Source organism: Megascapheus bottae, chromosome 1, assembly GCF_031878675.1.
Source record: "Megascapheus bottae isolate mThoBot1 chromosome 1, mThoBot2.hap1, whole genome shotgun sequence".
NCBI classification, from domain to species: domain Eukaryota; kingdom Metazoa; phylum Chordata; class Mammalia; order Rodentia; family Geomyidae; genus Megascapheus; species Megascapheus bottae.
Genome location: NC_143509.1, coordinates 71620064 through 71642671, shown reverse-complemented (window position 1 = coordinate 71642671; position 22608 = coordinate 71620064). Strand labels below are relative to the sequence as shown.

The 22608-nt window shown below is 36.8% G+C and overlaps 1 pseudogene; it reads left to right on the top strand.

The window, feature by feature from the left end:
• Positions 1–21597, top strand: part of LOC150069413 (ubinuclein-1 pseudogene) — a 27485-nt pseudogene extending 5888 nt beyond the window's left edge.
• The last annotated feature ends 1011 nt before the right edge of the window (positions 21598–22608 follow it).

The window sequence follows — 22608 nt, the reverse complement described above, 5'->3', positions numbered from 1 at the left end:
AAGGTATTATGTACAGAATCATGTTCATTTTCAATGTTCTCAAGTACTTCTAATTTTCTAATTTATGTTATCTAATTCATAAACACAATGAGAATATACGTCATATGAAACTGTGGAAAGGATAACTGCTTGAGATAAAAAATATGAGGAATAAATTTATAACATTGACTGTAAGAAAAATCAAAATAACACAGTTTTAGCTTTTTATGTGACAATTAAAATAATTCAAAATTCAAATCTTACAATATTTCAAAACCTAATCCTCTTTTTTTTCTAAAACATACTATCATGGGCTGATATTTTGGCCAATGTTTTAACTGCTTTTGATGGGATTTATAATTTTTAATTCACAAATTTTATTTTATAAATTCAAATGACATTAGTCTTCAAAAGTATGTATTTTTCCACGTTGTTTTGTCATTGAGACCACTATGAATCTGCATGAATTAATTTGGTTAAAACAGATAAAGTATCAAAAGTAAAATAAACACTTGTTAACTACGCACTCAGAAAACCAGGCATAGACTAAAACCAGTGATGCTTTCTATTCATTAAATAGACTGAGCAATCATGCGTAGCTAACACTTGTAATCCTAACTACTCAGGAGACTAAGACCTGAACATTAAATTTCAGAGACAGACTGGGCAGACAAACCTGAGAGACATGCCTCTAATTAAGCCACAGAAAGCTGGAAGTAGACATGTAGCACAGATTTTAAGGTGCCTGCCTTCAGCAACAATGTTAAGCAAGAACTGAGATTTTCAGTTGAAATCCCAGTACCAACATAAGACTACATAAAACAAATCTATACTTGTTAAAGAAATATCCCTAACTACAAGTTTCACAGTAGTTTTATCTTCATATAAACATTTAAACTTATCCCAAATCCTTTACACATTTGAATTTTGGCCCATGATCAAATATGTCTGTATTTTTCCTTCTGATTTTTTTCATATATTTTTTTACTGTAATTAATAGAATAATTTTTCTTTTCTTTTTTTTTTTTTTTTGCCTGTCATGGGCTTGAGCTCAGGGCCTGAGCACTGTCCTTGGACTTTCTCAAGGTTAGAGCTCTACCACTTGAGCCTCAGCACCATTTCTGGATTTTTTCTATGTATGTGGTACTGAGGAATCGAACGCGGGTCTTCATGCATGCTAGGCAAGCACTCTACCACTAGGCCAAATTCCTGGCCCTCCTTCTGATTTTTATTATATGTTGTTTTTCAAATAGCTTGATCGAAAGTAATGATATTTGAGGAAATTAGGCCAATTTTGTTTGCAATACTCAAATTCTTATTCAGTCATTATCAATAAAGAGACCCCAGTAGGAAAAAAATGCCACAGGAAATTATTTTTTATTAGGAAAGAAAACATAGTCAACAGGATAAGTATCTTCAATTTTACATTGAAGGAGTCATGTTTTTAAGTACCTTTCTCAAGATCTTACCAATTGAATATAATAACATTTTTATTTCCTGGTTGAGTTTTTTTTTTTGTCCCAGTTTTGTGGCTTGAACTTCAAGCTTGAGTTCTTATTTATTTGCTCATGGCTGGTGTTCTACCATGTGAGCCGTGACTCCACTTGTCTTTTGTACTAGTTAATTGGAGATAAGAATCTTGTGGGACTGGGAGTTTAGCCTCGTGGTAGAGCGGTTTCCTAGCATGTACCGAGACCAAGGTTACATTTCTTGGTGCCACATATATAGAAAAAGCTGGAAGTGGTCTGTGGCTTAAATGGTAGAGCTCTAGCCTTGAGAAAGCCTAAGAACTGTGCTCTGACCCTAGCTCAAGCCCAAGACTGGTGAAGAAAAAAAAAAAAGATAAAAAGAATCCTGTGGTAGATTTTTTTCTGCCCTGGCTGACTCCAAACTTTAATAAGGTCTCAGATTCCTGAGACCTTAGGGTTATAGACACGAGGTACTTGTACTTGCCATTATATTTGATTTTCAAATATAGTTTGGGGAAATTTGTAGGTTTCAAAGTCTATTTTCCTTGCACATTGATTGACTCTTGCATAGAAAGAACAGTAGATAGTAAACATGCAGTGTATATAAATATACATCTGGTAATGTGCTGAAATGTGCCTTAATTTAGTCTCACAACAAATAAATTACTATAAGAAAATATTATCTAATAGAAAGCCCACAGAGTGGGAGAAGATCTTCACTAACCATACAAAAGACCAAGGCCTCATATCTAAAATATAACAACAGCTCAAAAGATTGAATTAGTCCAAAACTAAGCTCCAAAGAAACAACCATCTCATTAAAAGATGGGCCAAAGTCTTAGGGAGTCTTCTCGGAAAAAGAAATAAGAATGGCCTATAGATACATAAAGAAATGCTTGACATCTCTGGTCATAAAAGAAATGCAAATCAAAACAACTTTGAGATTCCACCTCATTCCAGTTAGAATGGCCATTATCAAGAAATCTAATAATAGCAGATGCTGTAGGGGATGTGGCCAGGAGGGATCACTACTACACTGTTGGTGGGAGTGCAAACTCGTTCAACCACTATGGAAAGCAGCATGGCATTTCAGTTCCCCTATGACCCAGCAATTCCACTACTTGGCATTTACCCAGTGGTCCAGAAACAAGGACATACTAAATCCACTAGCACAATGATGTTTATTGCAGCACTATTTACCATAGCAAAGATATGGAATCAACCCAAATACCCTTCAGTTGATGAGTGGATCAACAAGATGTGGTATTTATACACAATGGAATTCCATGCTGCCATCAGAAAGAAGGACATTGCCCCATTTGTAAGGAAATGGAAAGACTTGGAAAAACTCATATTAAGTGAAGTAAGCCAGACACAAAGAAACATAGGCTCAATGGTTTCCCTCATTTGTCATAATTAGTATAAACCTTGGACTCTCCTAGCAGAGGATTACAATAGGGAAAAACCTAGCTACATAAGGCCATATAGGATGATGATAAATGAAGAGATCTCCCGGGTATGTAAACAAGAGACATATAATGTGTGATTATTGTTCTTAATGTATTATGTTATTTCTTATCTTTTTTGTTGTCCCTTGATTGTTCTCATATTGCTACAGTATCGTACCTTGTTATCTAGCATATTGTATATAGGTTTATTTGTTTATTTGAAATAGGATAGGGAAAGGGGAAAAACACGAAGAGGGAGGTGTTGGGGGAGGGAAATGGGGACAAAAATATGAGAAGGGATATCAATGTTTGTAAATAATACACCTTCTATCTGGGGAATATAATTAAAATAAAAAAGAAAATAGTATCTAATGGAATTCATTTGAGTACATTCCTGTAATTTTTCTGTTTCCCCACATTTACAAAATATCTACACACACACACACACACACACACACACACAAATACACACACACATATTATTTGACTTTGTAGTCAGAGAAAGGTGGATTTAAAAAGTCCCTTAATTAAAATTTAATTAGTTCTCAGTTTTAGTTAATATATTTAGATAACAGGCATCTGGAAACATGGTTTTGAAAAACATGCTGAAATCTTACCAAATACAGTGAAACCTTGTGACATGTCTGTAGGTCAAAGAGCAATTTTCAATAATATTTCTTTCCCTGAAAAAGGAACTGTTTTGATCTGAATTTCCAAGACTATATTACTCTAGGTAAACATTCATACAATCGTTTTCATCTGTTAAAGCCTAAAATCCATTGAATGAAATTAAATGCAAAAAAAATACCTAATGTAATCTGCAGTATTGTTCTTGAAAACAATCTGGTTCATCAGGTAGCCTAGGACAAACAGATTTATTGGCAAGTTGGCAGGAAGGAAGAAACAATAGCAGAGTGAATATAAAACTATCAGACAAGTTGTGAGATTATATATTGCATCATATAAAGCTTCTGGAGTGTGTCTGTAAGCAAAATATATCATCGCTGTCACTTCTGTGGGCACCAAGCTATACAATTTGGAAAGTTACTTCAAAAATTGAAGGAATAATTAAATGAGAGAAAGAAAAATAAAACAAGCTACTCAAAAAAATTAGGCTAATTTTAAAAGCACATTTCACTATTATTTTATTTAAATAAGGTTCTTGATCACTTGATCTGACATTGGGTGGCACACAGCAACTATAGTTGCACATGTATTTGAATGAGGATTATTATAATTTGCTAAGAGGTGCTGCAGGGGATTAAAGAACTTGGAAGGCTAGCTCTGTATTTCCACAACAGACATCTCTGCCAGATAATTAACCTTGCTGTTTGTTTAGCATTCACAGAATACTTCATTACTGATTCAGTCAATTATCTCCTGGTAATGACCACCACAGAAGGTAGAATTGCTTAATTAAAATTATTTAGACCAAGAAAGAACTTTGATTGGGCCATGCATATTAGAAAGGCTTGATTAATCTTGATGAGATATACAGCTCATTTAAAGCTTTACTTCATCATTTCAAATGCTTAATTTATTTTTTTCCAATAAAAATAAAATATTTTTTCCTTTGGTCAGTTACACTATTAAAAATAAAGTGGCAGGAAGAGGGTAGAGAGAAACTAGCCTTATCAGTGTGCTGAGCTCACCATAGAAGAATTGGAAGAATAAAAGAGGAATCTGATATGTTATTTATAACACATAGTTTATGCAAATTCAAAAATCCTTTATGAATTATATACATTTGGACTGGCAATTCTGGCCCTAGATATGCATCCTATTTTTTCCATAAATACATCTATGAGGCTAATATTAACTTTTCCTCTCATATACATATTTGATTTGAAAATGGCCACCTTTATAAATTTGAATCAGAATGTATAATAAAACAAGAGCAGAATTTTATTTTCTTAGCTTGTCAGGAGTGAAACTTGTAAAAAAATTTATTAATATACTAAACTGTCAAAATTCACTTTTTTCTGTTTTATTGGAAGGTGACAATTGTTACTTTTTGGCTTTACATACAATGCTTCTTTTCAAAGTTTCTCAAAACTAAGAAATTACCGATCTCTAGTTACATTTTTACATAACTTTACTCTTTGATGAGTTAAAAATCTATTTGTGATTCTATAAATTTGTCAAAATATACTTAGCATTTATATAGTACTTTGACTCTAAATGTAGTTAAGGAAATTAAGACTCACATGTGGATAGAGAAATCCAGAAGTCCTTAGATGAGATGTGAATTCTTTCATGGCACTTCCTTTCCTCCAAAGCCCTAAGACTTATTAGCTTTTTCTTTTCCATTGTGGAAGCATAGAAAAAACAAGGCAATCACTCTACTTCACAAAGAAAAAACATATATTGAACTAACCCTTGATATGAATGTGCATTGTGATTTCAATAAGCTTTGTATAGTTTATTCTTTTATTTTTTGCTGGTACTGGGCTTGGACTCAATGCCTGAGCACTGTCCTTGGGTTTTCTCAAGGCTAGAGTTCTACCACTTGAGCCACAGCACCACTTCTGGGTTTTGCTATGCATGTGGTACTGAGGAATTAAACTATGGTCCTTCTGGCATGCTAGGCAAGCACTTTACTGCTAGGTCACTCTACTCCCACTTTTTCTGAACTCAGTAACTGGGCTCTGTCCTGATTATTATTGTTATTGTTAGCACTCTTGAGCTACCACTTGAGCCACAGCACAACTTCCGGATTTTTATGTTCATGTGGAACTAAGGTATTGAACCCCGGGTTTCATACAAGCACTCTACCAATGAGCCACATTCTTAGCTACTCTTTCTTAGAAATACATAATATTGCCATTTGTGAAAGCTCAGTGTCAGAAAAGCTCCATTGACTCACAGGTTCAACTTTAAAAAACTCATTGTAATTTTATTTATCTGATTTTTTTTAATTGTAAAGTGATATGCAGAGCAGTTATAGTTGCATGTTAGGTAATGAATACATTTCATTTTCTTTTTAACCAGTGTTATGTCCTCCCTCATTTTCTTTCAGTTTTTCCCTATCAACATAGTATCTAATGAGTATCAGTGTTGAATTAATTCATCATTTGTCCTTCCATTTCTGTGCTTTCCCTTTCCCTTCCCAAATCAGATAAACTTATATACAGGAACAAAAGGTACAGAAATCAAAAGCAGCAACAAAGGGAGAGGGAATAGAAAAAGGAAAAAGAAAACAAAGGCGAACAGTATAATAACCTCTTGCTTCCACTTCTAGGAGCTGATTTAAATAAACATCATTTTCTATGAGCATTCGCATTGACCTGAGGAGCATATTCTTAGGAGGAACAAGGAGCTCAATAACTGTGTGCAGGTTCTATGTTTATAAATGAATTTTCTCTGCCATAAAAATGTAGAATTGTCACTTGTTATAATTCCAAAACCAGAAATAGCAATAAGAAAATAAAGTAATTAACAAAATATTGTTACTGAAAATTTACTGAAAGAGAGAAGAGGTTCTATAGAGAAGGGGAAGAGTGATAAAGAGCAATAGGCAGAGGTAGTAGGAAGTGTGTTTAAAATTTAAATGCGCTTTACATTTAGCATGAAATAGCACTCAATGTATCTATGTATCATAGATATGAATCTATGGCATACAAACCCGTAGCTTAATTTTAATTATATTCTAAAATCTATGCGCTAGTGATTGCATATAGAGATTCCCTTCTTGAATACTTGTTAGTTAGCATGATATTTGAAATGATATAAAAATCAGTGTTAATAAAATCTTTCAAAAATAAAAAAATTAAATGCTCTTTAAACATATAAATATGCTACAATGAACCCAATTAATTATGAAACTAGTAAGGATGAATAATTATAACATTTTTCAAAGAATGTGGAATTATTTTATTATCAAGTGTGACAGATATGGCTTTCCTTTGTTAGACATTTCAGTTTTTTTTGTTTTTCTTTATTGTCGGGATAATGGATAGAGGGATTACAGTAAAATTTTCAGGTGCATTACTTCTTGCACATTGATACCCTTTCTTATGTTTTTTTCCCCATTACCTTCCCCCACCCCTCCCAATCATCTTGTTTTCTCCCTTCCCTTCCTTATTTCAATAAACAACTAAACATATATGCAATATACCAGCTAACAAAGTCAGATATAATAAACACATGAGACTTACCTATAAGTGGAAAAAAAACATTAAGAACAACAATCACCAAGATAAACCTCTTGCTTCCAAATCCTAGAGTTTATTTCATTTATGATCATCCAATTTGACCTTACGTACATAGTTATTGAGTTATTTTGATCTTCTGCTAGGAGAGTCCAGATGTGTACTTATTATTACAAATGAGGCAGGCATGGTGGCTGATGCCTGTAATCCTAGCTACTCAGGAGGCTGAGATTTGAGGACCTCTGTTCAAAGCCAGCCTGGGCACAAAAGACTGTGAAACTCTTTTCTCCAATTAATCCCTAGAAAATGGGAAGTGGGGCTATGGCTCCTAGGGTAGGGAGGTAGCCTTGAGCTGAAGAGCTCAGGGACAACACCCAGGCCCAGAGTTTGAGCCCCATGACCCACAAAAAAATGAGGGAAATCATAGGGCCTATGTTCCTTTTGGTCTGGCTTACTTCACTTAGTATGATTTTTTTTCCAAGTCTTTCCATTTCCGTACAAATGGGGCCATGTCATTCTTTCTGATGGCAGCATAGAATTCCATTGTGTATAAATACCATATCTTCTTGATCCATTCATCTACTGACAAGCATCTGGGTTGATTCCATGTCTTATTATGGTAAATAATGCTGCAGTAAACATTGTTGTGTTAGTGGCTTTAGCATGTCCTTGTTTCTAGACATTTGGGTAAATGATAAGGAGTGAAATTGCTGGGACATAGGGGAGCTCTATGTTTAGTCTTTTGAGGAATGGCCATACTGCTTTCCATAGTGGTTGAACAAGTTTATACTCCCAGTGATAGTTTTGTAGTGATTCCACCTGGCCACATCTTTGCCAGCATCTCTTGTTATTTTACTTCTTTACAATGGCCATTCTAACTAGGGTGAAGTGGACAATGCTTCAGTTTTTGAAATCACTTTCTTAACACTTTAGTTCATTTTTATTTTTATTTTTTGATCGTGGCACTTGGACTGTGGGCCTGGGCTTTGTCCCTGAGGTCTTCAGCTCAAGGCTACCACCCTACCCCTTGAGCCACAGTGCCACTTCTGTTGTTCTAGTGATTAGAGATACGAGTCTTATGGTCTTTAGTGCCCAGGCTGGCTTTGTACTGCAATCCTCAGATCTCAGCCTCCTGACTAGCTAGGATTATAGGCATGAGCCACTACAACTGGCTAACATTTTAGTTCTGAGTTATCATTCAAAGAGGTAATCATTAATGCCAGGAACACTTCTTTATATATTACACCATGTATCATTTTCTGCACATGTACATGCACATACATACTTATGATTTCTAACTGTGGCCTGAACAAAGACAAAACATAAATGAATCTACTGTCATATAATAGCATATCATGCATAGCTTTATGTGCCCATTGATTAGTTGAAGACTGAAAGTGAAAACATTGTATTGTAAAGAAACCTATTAAAAGTATAGAATGTAGAAAAGGGAGGTTTGGGAGAGTCCAGTCTAAAACAGAGGAAATAGCACTTTTATGGTTTACTGTTTAAAAATTATTCATCTAAAAATAATAAATCGGCTACTAATTTCTCTCTGTAAGTCACAAGAGCAGTAGTCAAAATTCACAGGTAAGTAAGTGGGTTAACATTTTTCTTAACTCTCAAGGTTAATATGTAATTTCATTAAATGTAAAACTTTCAACATGAATATACCATCACAAAAATGCCCTCATTCTTCAGGGAGTGATTTGAAACCATGAGGCTTCTTACTTTTTTCCCACAAGGAAAGTCAACTTAAAATAGAAACTGAGAGAAATTGTAATGGATTTGAGCTCAGGTCTTATGTACAGTTTCTAGTGAAAAAAAAAAAAGAACACAATGTGTGGCACTGCAAATCTTATTTCCTCCAAAAAGAAAGTGTAATCAGAGTATAATGAGCATTACAATTAATGAATTAAAAATAAATGTCCATAAGATAAAAAAATATATTTCAATCAGAGGTAATTATGTTTTCCACATTGTAAATTAATTCATCTGGTGAATAACTTTCATTGTTTCCAATCTATTATTCATTTTTATCTTTTTATTTAAAGCTCTGTGTTTCTAACTACCAAATTATCACATCATTAAAATATAAGACTAGAAGTACTTAGTAATACACTCTCTGACATCCTCCTATCTTATGAAAGCTGTTGCTGAATTGGAATGTTGAAATGTGGAAACTATTTCTTTGCCATGGTAACAGAGAAACAAATGGAGCCCTGTGATTTTAGAGAATTGACCTGTAGGAAGGTTAACACCAATTCATAAAAAAGTAAAGTTAATACATACTAAACTAATGGATAAATTAAAACCTGTATTTCCTTCTCAAAGACAATTTAAATTTACCTGAGGGTTAATTGGTTTTGTCTGAATTAGGGTTTAATATCTTGTCATTGATACACAGATTTCTCTTTTAAACTTGAGCTTAAGTAATCTTTTTCCATTTGTATGTACATTTCCTCTTAAAACAATTGGAAAGAAATTAATATCACAAAGTTGTTATGAAAAATAGATCATACAATTTTCTGGGTCTCTTGTCATGATTTTCTTCATCCAGCACTATAATTAATGCTTGTGTTCTACTCCCTGTGATTACATGTCATGTAAGCAATCAGTCATGTTGGATACCTAGATGGGTGTGTTTGTAAGGAAAAATTCAAAATTAATTTAGCTCAGGTTAAAAAGTCACTAATTCCCCAAAACAATGGAGACAGAATGCAGAGTCTGGGTTCTGAAAGAGATTGAATGAATCCAAGCTGGGAAAGTAAACTAATATAGTAATATATTTATTATTATTAAAATCATGACAATCATGCTGTTTTTTGTCATGAATTACATAGACCTGTTACTGACTTAGAATCCTTATTTCAGAAATAAAGTCAGGAAAACTTGTTAATTTGAAAATAAAGTTACACTATCAGATCATTCACATCATTACCAAATGCTTATCTATATAAAATTGTATTAAATGACAGGAGTTTTGATATAATAGAAACATCACTTTAACCATGCAGAAAATTAACTATAATTCAAAAGTTGCATGAAACTATTACAAGTAAAATATGTTTTCCCTTAAAGAATTAATGAAAACAAAATACTTCTCTTTTAAAAGTGTTCCTATAGATAGGATTGACTAATTTGTTCTTAATTGCATGAAATTTGCTGAGCCATCAGTTCCTGTGAGAGATTAAGTTTTTTAACAAATGAACTTTTTTTTTTTTTGGTTTTGCAAGTCTTGAGGCTGCCTAAGCACTGTCCTTGGGCTATCTCAAGGCTAGAGCTCTACCACTTGAGCCACAGAAACACATCTGGATTTTTTTCTATGTATATAGTACTGAGGAATCAAACCTGGGTCTTCCTGCTTCCTAGGCAAGCACTCTACCGACCGCCAGGCCAAACTTCCTGCCCCCAGGCATTTTTATTTACTCAAGGCTATTGCTCTACCATTTGAACAATAGCTTCATCACTTACCTTTTCTTCTTCTTTTCTTTTCTTTGTTTTTTTGTACTTCTTTGGAGATAAGTGGCTGGTGGACTTTTGTGTCTGGGTTGACTTTAAGCCACAATTCTCATATCTCAGCCTCCTGAATAGCTATGATTATAGACATGAGCTACTGGTGACCAACTTGCGATGTTTAGTTTTGAGTTTAAACATAAAAGGGTTATAAACTGGCTCCAAATAATGTGCATTCAGAAAGTTTTGGATACATCCTTTACTAATACATAAAAGGAATTTGTGACATAATAGTATAAGATAATAATTTGTAAATTATAATAATGGTTATCTATAAGGCTCTTGTCTGACATACAATACTTTTTCTCCTATTTTTTTCATATATTTTCTTCAAATTTTAAGGGTGATATTTCATTCTGACATATCATAGCAATTCTCCAAACCCATCTTTTTGTCTGTGTTCTAAAGGCTACCTAAACGTGACCCTTTTGTTCTTTTCAATAGTAACATTATAAAATGTTGTAATTTGATTATATTTACAAATTCTTCATGGTCTATTCTTGCTAATTCTTCTTGTTTTAAATATTTTAAAATACATAACCAAAAAATTTTAGTGCTAATCAGCATACTATGAAACAACTATATAACCTCTTTGTACATGATTTACAATGATAAAGACAAAATCTCTGCCATGATTAAAAAAAGTCCTTAATGTACTGTGTTATCTCTCATCTCTTTTTCTGTCCCTTGGCTACCTCATATTGTTACAGCAATTAACCTTATCTGATATATTGCATATATGTTTATTTGGTAATGTGAAATCGGATAGGGAAGGGGAAAAACAAGATGAAGGCGGGGGGGGGGGCAGAATGGGTACCAAGACATGAGAAGGAGTATTAATATTTGTGAAGTAATTCACCTTCTATGTGGTGAATATTATGTAACCCTTCTATTAATTAAAATATATGGAAAAAGGATTATTGTTCGATTTCAATGCAGTGGATATACAAATGGAAATACAAGATGAATCAGTACTTCAGCAAAAATGAAATCAGAAATCTAGACTCAAAATATGCCCAATCAGTTGCATATTAATGTGTTATGTTATCTTTGCCTGACTTTCTACTCTGTGTTCAGTTACTTCCAATAGTTGCATCAGGCAGTTTGTCTTAACTACTCCCAAGCAATAGACGGTTTCCAACAAAACCAAGATGAAGAAATAGACTCAGGTTTATATATATATATATATATATATATATATATATATATATATATATATATATTTGTAATTAATCACTCATTATATGGCTTTTGTTTCTATATCCTAGAGGTCCTTTCATTTAGCATCATACTATATGGCCTTATGTATCTAAGTTTTGCTCTATTGCAGATCTCTGCTGGGAGAGCCCAAGGTTTCTACTGATTATGACAAATAAGGGAAACCATTGAGCCTATGTTCCTTTGAGTGTGGCTTACTTCACTTAATATGACTTTTTCCTAACTCTTTCCATTTCCTTACAAATAGGGCGATGCCGTTCTTTCTGACAGCAGCATAGGATTCCATTGTGTACAAATACCACATCTTGATGATCTACTCATCAACTGAGGGACATCTGGGTTGGTTCCATATCTTTGCTATGGTAAACAGTGCTGCAATGAACATCATTGTGCTAGTGGATTTAGTATGTCATTGTTTCTAGACCGTTGGGTAAATGCCAAGTAGTGGAATTGCTGGGTCATAGAGGAGCTCTATGTTTAGTCTTTTGAGGAATGGCCATACTGCTTTCCATAGTGGTTGAACGAGTTTGCACTCCCCCCCAACAGTGTAGTAGTGATCCCTCCTAGCCACATCCCTTCCAGCATCTAAAATATCTGCCACATGCTGAAGTGTTGATATGGTAAATGAAATATTTAGAAGCCAAACATGGCTATACTGTATAATGTATAAAATTAAACATACATACATACAAACATATTATAGATACATGCATACAAACATACTTATACATACGTACAATACAATACATACATACATACATATCAGATGTAGTAACTGTAATATCAGGAATTAACCTCAGCTCTGTTTAATAATTTAGTCTGTGTTCCTGGACATTTTGCCACTACCAATTCAGATCACACAAGTGGATCATTCTACTCTAAACCTCAGAAATGCCTTCAGTGTTATTTAATGCAATTTTCAGTCAAAGGAGTGGTCAAATACATGAGTCAATGTGTACTTTCCCATTAAAAAGCAAGTAATGGTAGAAGGGAACAGCTCTAAGGAAACTAGGAGTTAATATTGTTTGGGAACACTGCCTCATTCTTCAATCGTCTGATTCTACAATGAGAGCAAGTACATCTTCACTATCCCCCATAAGATTGGATAAAAACGGGTCACTTTTTGATGATTGTTCATAGATATTTTATTCACTAACACAGTTCTGTGAGAACAATTATGTTTTCCAGATTCCCAACACTGTTACTATGTTTTGTTTAATCGCTTTTTAATCTGCAAATCTCTTCCATTCTGTGATATAAACTAAAAGAAATATAAAAAAAAGTTCTTTCTTTACAATACTATATTCCAGTTTTTACCATGAAGAGTAGATTATACTATCCACTTTTTTTTCCTGCGGACTTGGGACTAGATAGCATGTAGTTTTTAGAGATATTTATATGCCATAATAAAATATAATGGTTAATAAAAAGTCAATATTGAAAATTATTTGACAGATTATTGAGTAAAGATACATATTTATTTCTCATTATGTGAAAACTATACAAATGCAATTATGAAATAAACTTGAAAATAGTATGTTACTAATCTTTTTATCAGAAAGATTATACAGAATAGGAGAGAAGAAATAAACCTCTAGAACAAGTGCTTAGCTTTCAATCTAGGCTTTAAATGCAATTGTGATACTAAGCAAACTTGCTTGTCTACAATGAACTTTTCTTATTAAGGTAAAAGAAGATAAAATTATTGTTTTTATCATTTATTTTTTGTGAGGGCAAAATGTAAAGTGTTTATAAATTAGGTAAATTATATACACAAAACTGGGATTTGAATGGAATTTCTCTTTCTATCTATGCACACACACATGTATACAAACAAACATGTACACAAACATACACACACTCATACATTGGAGAGCCATAACTGGATCCAGTATATCTTTTGAACATAACGTTCTTACTTCAAAAGAGGTGGTTTCTCTTACCTTTCTTACCTTCATATTCATACATCAGTAAGTTATAAGTTCAATCCCCTCTACTTTTTTACAAAACAAAGTTATATGGGTAACTTTTTGGCACAAAGCATAGCTGAAAGGTGATATTATCAGAATTTACCAACATAAGTAAGAAAGAAATGTTGATGTTTCAGGCTTTATGTTAGTACCCATCTGTCAAGTTGTACTTCTCAAATAATGGTTATTATGTAGTGCAGAATATTGAATGAAAAAAGCTGTGAAACAAATTTAGCTTATGAATAAACTTGCCTATGAATAAACGTACACCTCAATTTATCATACAAATAAATATTTTCTCCAAAACTTGATAGTATATTTTGAATGGTGTTCTTTAGTCTTTTCCCAGTTGGCTGCCTGCTTTGCTATTCATTTCAGCCATACCACAGACTTCTTTTCTTACCAGCAAGCAACAACCTTTATGCATTTCAACACTCTGGAATAAGAGAGGCTCAGAGAATTACAGTAGCTTCTTTTATGCATTTCATTCTGAAATTGAAAAAGATTTGTCGAAATATGTATTAGTTCTAAATTTTCAGATAAAAAATGCTTATTTTCTTCAGAAAACAATCAAGAATAATCTATTTTCAAGTTAATGATGAATTTTATACAAATGATTTTCAAAAATGATGGAAAGAATTATATTAGAATCAATTTAGTTATATCATGTTGAATTTTTTGCTTAGAATAGATTATGGGTTTATGCTACCTACTCAGTATATCTTTCCTATTAGCTGGTAATAATCATAACTTGTTTACGGCATCATGTGAAATGAAAGTGACATCCTCACAGTTTTCAGGGATTTTGTTTTTATCACAGAGACAATAGAAAACTTAAATAGCCATTCCTATGATACCTAAACATACTTCTGAATTTCTGACTTATATAACTGATCAATGAATGGATCTTAGCGTGAAATATTGTACAGCTACATATGCAGGGTGTGCAGTGTACGTAGAGTAATCTAGTAAACAAAAGGCATTGCTAAAATTTCCCCTGGTACTTCTAAGCAAACTTCATGGAAAGCAGCATAAGATTGTTAACTGTAGTAACAAAGCCATGTATTTCAAGCTTGAGTGGTTTTTCTAGTAAAGTAAGATGCAAAGCTGAAGTGAGCTTGTATAAGGATATGAGAGAAGACAGATAAGCTGAGCATTGAAGAAGTATGTTCTATAATAGGAAATTTGGTGAGTATTTAATACCAGTGATTAATTAATCACTTGCAACTCAAAACAACTGCAGTTAGTCTTCAGTCTATGAAAAGTCATCTTATTTTGGCCTATTCTAAAGAATAAAAGGGATATTCAAGGATTTACTTAAGTAAAGAGAGTTATAGAATTGACTAAAGTCATTACAGAAACAAGATTCTTTCTTATACACTTCAACAAATGTATCTGTTTTAGGGCCAGGTGTGGGGGCGCATACCTGCAATCTTAGCTACTCAGGAGGCTGAGATCTGAGGATCAATGTTCAAAGCCAGCCCAGGCACAAAAAAACCTGAGACTCTTATCTCCAATTAACTTCTAGAAAATGGAAAGTGGGGCTTGGCTCAAGGGTAGGGTGGAACCTTGTGCTGAAGATCTTAGGGACAGTGCCCAGGCTGAGTGCAAGCTCTATGACCCACTGAAAAAAGCATTTGTTTTGATTCCTATAGGGAAACTTTGACTACTTTTTCATATGAACATACCTAATGATTAATCAGATCATGAGATCTTATTGCTAAGACCCTAAAAAAATCATACCACTACTGATTTTAGAATCTCTCCTAACGTTTTTAAGGCAGCTGAGATGAAATTTTAAACATTGTCTCTAAAGTGAGATTTAGGTACTGACAAAATATAATTACAAGTTGTATTTTTATCTATGTTATTATTAGCATACTGTTTACTATGGATTAATTACTCAAATATTTTCAATATCTTTTTTTACCTGAAGCAGATTTATTCGTTTAAAACTAAGCATGTATTCCATTGCCAGTGGCCCATGCCTATAATCCCAACTATTCAGGGGCCTGCATTCAAGGCCATCTTGGGCAGAATAGTCATGGAGACTTTAATTACCCAAAACTGGGAAGTAAAGCTATACTTCAAATGGTAGAGAGCTAGCCTTGAGCAAAAATATTCAGGAAATGCACTCAAGCCCTGAGTTCATACTGTTCATATCCTAGGGAGCTCTCTCTCTCTCTCTCTCTCTCTCTCTCTCTCTCTCTCTCTCTCTCTCTCTCTCTCTCTCGCTCTCTCTCTTTCTCTCTCTCTCTCTCTCTCTCTCTCTCTCTTTCTCTCTCTCTTTTTCTCTTTCTCTCTCTCTCTCTCACACACACACATACAGCATTTAGACAAACTTAACTATGATCAAAGCAGCACAGTATTTTCATTATTGTTTCTTGCTGCACATATCTAGAGTAAAAACACTGGACAGATAACACATTCCATTTTCATGACTCAGGATACCTTAGTGGAAATAGCATTCAAAACTCAACATACTGTTAATGGGAACTGAAATAGGTACAATCAATAGAAAACTATAAAGAGCATTCATTAGTTTTGAGTGTTTTCCCATGATAGCTACAGAATTTAAGAAACAGAGGGATAGATATATAATTTTACTTTTTCAATTGTGTGTGTGTGTGTGTGTGTGTGTGTGTGTGTGTGTGTGTGTGTGTGATGTTGATCCTAGGTCTTGAACTCTGGGTCTGGGAGCTGTCTTAAGCTTTTCTGCTCAAAGATAAGGCTCTACTACTTGACCCAAAGCTCCATTTTCAGTTTTTGATAGTTAAGTGGATATAAGGTTCTCATAGACTATCCTGCTCAGGCTCGTTTTGAACCACAATCTTCACATCTCAACCTATTAAACAGCTATGATGACAGTTGTGAGCCACCAACACTCAGCATACACATGCTGTTTTTGTTTAACTGAAAAAAAAAGCTCTATTCTTTACTTTGAGACAAACTGATTTATTTTTTCACTTTTATATCTATTTTTACTTCTCCTTGCCTAATATTAAAGATTGTAAGATAATATTTTGTTTCATTTGACAGTATATATTTAATAGAAAAACATCTAATATAGATATGATAGATAATTACAATCTCTTTATAAGGAAGTAAACTTTAAAATACATAATATTAAATGGTAACATACATTTCATACTGTAAATATGATTGTGCTTAATGCATCATTTATCATTAAAAACATGGCATATGTTTTATGATACAACTGGGGCTTAGATTCAGGGCCACAAGCCCTAGCTGACATTTTGTATTTTGCTTAAAAATGAAACTTTACCACTTTAGTCACATCTCAACTTTTTAGGAAATAATATCATTTAACACAATAGAAGCATATATTAATAGACAATGTAACATATGACAGCTTTAAAAATCATTGTAATATTCACCTGTATTGTTGTGTTATTGCCTATAGCATAACTATAAAGAAAACTGAGCCCCAAATATATAAGCTAATATTTGTGGAATTATTTTGTTAGATATGAACTAGTTAAACTAATATCTGGCCACTTGTGGCCCATGATAATTTTACATATTTCTTCCCCCAATTTTTTTTAAATTAGAGGAATATACTTTATCTAAAATTTGCTTATAATTATGTATAAAAACATATTGGTTGCCAATTACATGTGCTCAAAGAGTTCTATTGACTTCTTTTGGAAACCTGCATTGAAGTTGGCAATTGCAACCCTATTTTGAATTAAGTTATATCACACATTTTGTGCTGCAAAATTATTTCAGAATCAATAAGGAATTCATGTTATGACAGATCAGTAGCTTCTTTTCACATCTGGTGACACTACAGATTTACTTATTTTATAAGTGCCGATAATGAAAACAATAGCTATTTTAAAATTTTAGGCATTGGGGGCTGGGAGTTTGGCCTAGTGGTAGAGTGCCGGGGCCAGCCGGCAGCAAACCAGGGTTCGCGGATTGGGATTCCTGAAATAGGGGCAAGGACTAGGAAAAAATAGAAGAGAGACAAACAGATGGAGTTCGGGAGGACTACAGCCCAAGTCAGCAGTCCAAGAAGACTGTGAGCTCCAGACTGCCGCCTAAGACTCTCCCGTTTATTTTAAGTTCCGACCTTAAATACTCTTCTTAAAACTAGGGAGTTGCCAGAGGCTACATTCATACAAAATAGTAAACAAATCACATATAGGATAAATGAGAAAGGATTAACATTGCTTAAAGTCATCATGATAAGAACTGATTGACATTGCTTAAAGTCATCATGATAAGAACTGATTGACATTGCTTAAAGTCATCATGATAAGAACTGATTGACATTGCTTAAAGTCATCATGATAAGAGTTACTTCCTTGTGTATACAGTTGTGTAGGTCCAAGGTCAGGTACAAGGTCATTGACCCCACAGTCGGTCCCCAACATCTCCCCCGTCTTTCTTTTAAAAGATGCGACTTGCTTGTCTTAGGTTGGGTGGATCGCTGACTCTGCCTTACCCGTCATGGGGAACTTCTTCAGATCAAGCTGAAGGCCCTGTCTTAGGTTGGTCAGAGAGCGTCCCCTCTTATCCCATCCTTGACTGCGATTCCTCTCAGGGGGGGGGGGATTCATCCATCTGGGGCTTAGATCTGCGGAGTTGTTCGATTGGTGACTGTTGCAGATGTGACCATTGGACGGCTACTGGCCATAGGTGTTGATTTCTTCCCAACCATAGCTTCAGTTGTCACTTTACTTGGAGTAGAAACAACAGCAGTTGGCTTGATATTGGCTGTTGGTGGATCTGAAGTGCTGGCAATTCCTCATTCTTCAGAAGCTGCAGTAGTTTTCAACGTGATCTGTCTCTGCTGTTCTGGGACCTTACTAGTAGGTTCTTGAGGCTCTTTTTTCGGCTCTAAGTGCCTCCCTTGATGCTCTCGGAGTTCTCTCTCCAATCTACTGATTCGACCTTCTAAATGGGACTTAAGAGCTGTCATACAAGCATCAAGTTCATTTTTTTTGATCTAACATTCCATTCTCCCCCCTCTTTAAAACAATGCAATAATTCAAACCAAAATGATTTTCTTGATTAAACCTTGAACATGTTCACTCACTCATTCACACACATTCATACTCAAAGATTTTAAAGTGCACAAAATTAATATTGGCCATTCATTTTCCGGAAGTTTGTGTCAAGAGAGCTTTGCCAATTTTACTCTTGCAGGTGAGAACCAGGTTCAAAACAAAACTTTAGAAAAAACATAAGAATCCATATTTAAAACTGGTACCAATTTCAAAGACAAAACTGGACAAGAAAAAATATGTAACATGAACAAGACAAAGAAACAGAGACTTTTACACTTAACACAAAAACATGAATTCAGGTCTTTTCCGCATTACTGGATGCATTACTGGAGGGTTGGGGGTGAAGGTCCAGTGGGTCGCTGCTTGGATGACCACTGTCACTCTCCACAATCCGAACATAGCGTTCGGGCAGCCAGCGGGCATCATTTTCTTCCTGTGAGAAAACACATACATGCCCTCTACCCCAGGTTAGAACAGGATCTGGTCCGTGCCAAGCACCAGTTAGGGGATCCTTCCATTTTACTGATCTGGACTTAGAGCATCTGCTCAGTGAGTCCCCAGAAGGAAGTCCTTTCCAGGATGTGGATGATGGAAGCGACTCCCTTGGGGTGGGGCTGGAACAGGAATTCAGGCAGCCCTCTTCCCTCCCCGAAGGCCTGCCCGTGCCCCTGGAGAAGCGTGTGAAGGAGCTGGCTCAGGCTGCCAGAGCTGCCGAGGGAGAGAGCAGACAGAAGTTCTTCACCCAGGATATGAATGGAATCCTGCTGGACATAGAGGTGCAAACTCGGGAGCTTAGTAGCCAAACCCGTTCTGGAGTATATGCCTATCTTGCTTCATTCCTGCCCTGCAGCAAGGATGCTCTGCTCAAATGTGCCCGAAAGCTTCACCTCTGTGAGCAGGGCGGGCGTCTGAAGGAGCCTCTCCAGAAGCTCAAGGAAGCCATTGGCAGGGCAATGCCTGAACAAGTGGCCAAGTATCAGGATGAGTGCCAGGCTCACACTCAAGCCAAGGTGGCAAAGATGCTGGAAGAAGAGAAAGACAAGGAGCAGAGAGAACGAATTTGTTCTGATGACGAAGAAGATGAAGAAAAGGGGGGCAGGAGGATAATGGGGCCCCGAAAGAAATTCCAGTGGAATGATGAAATCAGGGAGCTGCTGTGCCAAGTGGTGAGGATCAAGCTAGAGAGCCATGATCTGGAGAGGAACAAGGCCCAGGCTTGGGAAGACTGTGTGAAGGCATTCCTGGATGCCGAGGTCAAGCCCCTGTGGCCTAAAGGCTGGATGCAGGCCAGGACTCTGTTTAAGGAGAGTCGACGAGGCCACGGACACTTAACGTCCATCCTGGCCAAGAAGAAAGTAATAGCCCCTTCTAAAATCAAGGTGAAGGACTCATCCACTAAGCCTGATAAAAAAGTTTCCATCTCATCAGGACAGATGGGCAGCTCTGCTGCTTTGCCCTTGGAACACCAGGGGGGAGGCCTGAGCATTGGGGCCGCCAGCAGAGAGCTCCCATTGCAGGTGTCTGGTAGCCTTGTGGACCCTGCTCCTGTCCATCTGGATGACTCATTGGATGAAGACTTGGCCCAGAATCCCGCCACCTCAGTGGAAGCTGTGGCCAAGGAGCTGGCCGTGCTTAGTGGCAGAGCATCTGGAGGCTCCGAGCTCACGCTGCCTGCGCCCTCCAGAATGCCAGCAGACAGAGGCTCCGGTGCTTTGTGCATGGAAGAGAAAAGGAACTTCGTGAAGTCCAATCCTTCTGCACCTTCCCCTGCCAGCTCTCTGCAGTCGCCGCTCAATTTTCTGGCTGAGCAGGCTCTAGCACTTGGGCAGTCCTCTCAGGAGAAAAAGCCAGAGAGTTCTGGCTACAAGGAGCTGTCCTGCCAACCTCCCCTTAGCAAGGGCCTGCCTGAAGCACACCAGGCCAAAGCGAAGCACCACAGCCTGCCACGGACGTCTCACGGATCCCAGGCAGCAGCTCCCATGCCCAGCCCCCAGCTCAAAGTCTTTCACGCAGGCACCCAGCCACAGAAAAGCTTCACTTCACCAGCGCCATTTGTCAACAAGCTCCACGGCCCCAAGGCCTCCTCCCCGCAGTGTCACCGTTCTCTGCTGCAGCTGGTGAAGACGGCGGCCAAAGGCCAGGGTTTCCATCCCCCCACACCAGCCTCCTCAGGAGGCCCACCCTCCTCGAGCAGCAGCTCTCATAAAAGCCCCGCCTCCTCCTCCACTACCCTGAGCCATGCAGTGAAACCGCACCCAGCCATGTCAGCAGGGCCATCATACAAGAATAGCCCCTTTTCCAGCTCTGTCTCTAAACATGGGGCATCTTCCGGCAGTGCTTCCTCTGGAGCGGTACCCACGCAGAGCTCTGGATCCGGGAGCCTACTCTCCGGCATGCAGCCTCCCTCCACAGGGCAGTCCGCCAACCGACCCATCCCAGGCTCAGCAGTGAAAAAGCCACCTGTGTCCCAGAAGCTGACCTTGGTGGCCCCTCCCGGTGGCCCAAATGGGGATTCCAGTGGTGGGACCCAGGGAGTGGCAAAGTTACTGACCTCGTCCCTGAAGCCCACTGCGGTTAGTAGCGTGACATCGTCTACCTCCCTGCCAAAAGGAACTAGTGGGGCTGTGCTGCTGACCAGCTCTTTTCCCTTAAACCTGCTGTCTTCATCCTACAAGTCCAGCAGCCCCAAACTGCCGGGGGCCATGAACTCTAGTTCACTGGGGATCATAACCCCTGTCCCTGTTCGGGCGCCAGTTGCCGGGGCCAGCCGGCAGCAAACCAGGGTTTGCGGATTGGGATTCCTGAAATAGGGGCAAGGACTAGGAAAAAATAGAAGAGAGACAAACAGATGGAGTTCGGGAGGACTACAGCCCAAGTCAGCAGTCCAAGAAGACTGTGAGCTCCAGACTGCCGCCTAAGACTCTCCCGTTTATTTTAAGTTCCGACCTTAAATACTCTTCTTAAAACTAGGGAGTTGCCAGAGGCTACATTCATACAAAATAGTAAACAAATCACATATAGGATAAATGAGAAAGGATTAACATTGCTTAAAGTCATCATGATAAGAACTGATTGACATTGCTTAAAGTCATCATGATAAGAACTGATTGACATTGCTTAAAGTCATCATGATAAGAACTGATTGACATTGCTTAAAGTCATCATGATAAGAGTTACTTCCTTGTGTATACAGTTGTGTAGGTCCAAGGTCAGGTACAAAGTCATTGACCCCACAGTCGGTCCCCAACAGTAGAGTGCTCACCTAGTATGCACAAAGAACTGAGTTCGATTCCTTGGTACCAAATACATAGAAAAATAAAGCCAGAAGTGATGCTGTGGCTCAAGTGGTAGATCTCTTGCCCTGAGAAAGTCCAAGGACAGTGCTCAGGCACTGAGCTCAAGCCCAGGACTGGCAAAAAAAAAACCAAACAAACCCACAAAAACAAAAAAACTTTAGGCATCATCATTATATTAGTAGTAGAAAAGTTGGAAAGTGTAATAGCTAGAGGCCATGATTTGTTCAAGTGGCTCATGCCAATAAATGTAATTACCCAAGTAGGCTGAGATGTGAAGATTAAAGTTTACTCTTCAGACCTTTACAAGGAAAATATATTCAGATAAGACATTTCTCTCACAGTAACTAGCAAAAAGAAACAAATAGAACTGGATGAGTGACTCAAGTCAGGAGAAAAGAACTAAGTGATAGCAAGAATCCCAGTACTTGGGTCAATCAATACAAATTTAGTATACTTACTGAAAAATTTCCCAGCCTTCATCTTCCTCATGTATTTTAATTTGAGAAATTTTATTCATTACATTCA